Raw genomic sequence first — 1,045 nt, 5'->3', positions numbered from 1 at the left:
TATACATATACATCTCTCTCTCTCTCTCTTTCTGTCTCTCTCTTTCTATCTCTCTCTTTCTCTCTCTGTGAAAGTATCTGTCATTACAGTATCGAAATGTGAATGTTTCAGTTAGTGGAATAGTTTCATTTTTAAAGTGAAAGTATTTGACATGAGTGTTTTTGTTTCACTTTTGACACGTAATACTTAAATAGTGGAAGAGATATTATGTTGCCGTGTGCTCGAACTCTGCGAGAAGTTAAAAAAAATTTTTGACTAAAACACAGCTGGAACCCTAAGTAAGGCATGTGTAAAATTTGAATGAAATTGGTTGCGTAGTTCTCGAGTTTTAGGGATTCACACACACAGACAGACAGACAGACACACATTCTCATTTTTATATATATAGATAAATCATTCGCCTTTGCAACTTACTGCAGACCACACGGACAACAGGCCATCAACGACACTTTTGAAAATCAGATCGTGAAAATCTTGAAACGTCAGACAAATAAATTTACGAATATAATTCTTTCAAAGATAACATAAGGAACTAATAATGAAATTTGAAAAATCCTTGATAAAACAAGCAAACTTTAGAATAGTCTTGTTTTTAATATAGCACATTTGAAAGTAAGGCTGTTCCCTATATTTGTGTGTGTGTGTATGAGAGAGAGAGAGTGTGTGTGTGTGTGTGTGTGTGTCTGTGTGCGCGCGTGTGCGTGGTGCATGTAGCGTGTGCGTGTGTGGTAGAGGCAGATCTTTGTCGTTCAATGATGATTCAATCGTTTGATCAACTGAATTAATTGCTTCTAAATTAGCGTGGCACAATGTGTGATGAGGCTGTACTTTTTTATAATCCAGCCGACGGGCTTCTATCTAGTTTCCGTTTACCTGCGTCACTCTGATTCTCCCTGAGAATTATATTAAGGGTACACTTGCCTGTGGAAATTCGGAGCCACCTACACGTCAATTTAGGAGCAATTAATTCAGTTGACTGAAATTGTAACGGCTTTGTATAAGAAGTTGTCTGATGAAATGTGTCTATTCATGTCTGTTTTTTTTT

The sequence above is a fragment of the Octopus bimaculoides genome, chromosome 17 (genome assembly GCF_001194135.2).
Source record: "Octopus bimaculoides isolate UCB-OBI-ISO-001 chromosome 17, ASM119413v2, whole genome shotgun sequence".
Classification (NCBI taxonomy): domain Eukaryota; kingdom Metazoa; phylum Mollusca; class Cephalopoda; order Octopoda; family Octopodidae; genus Octopus; species Octopus bimaculoides.
Note: the sequence above shows the minus strand (reverse complement) of the source record.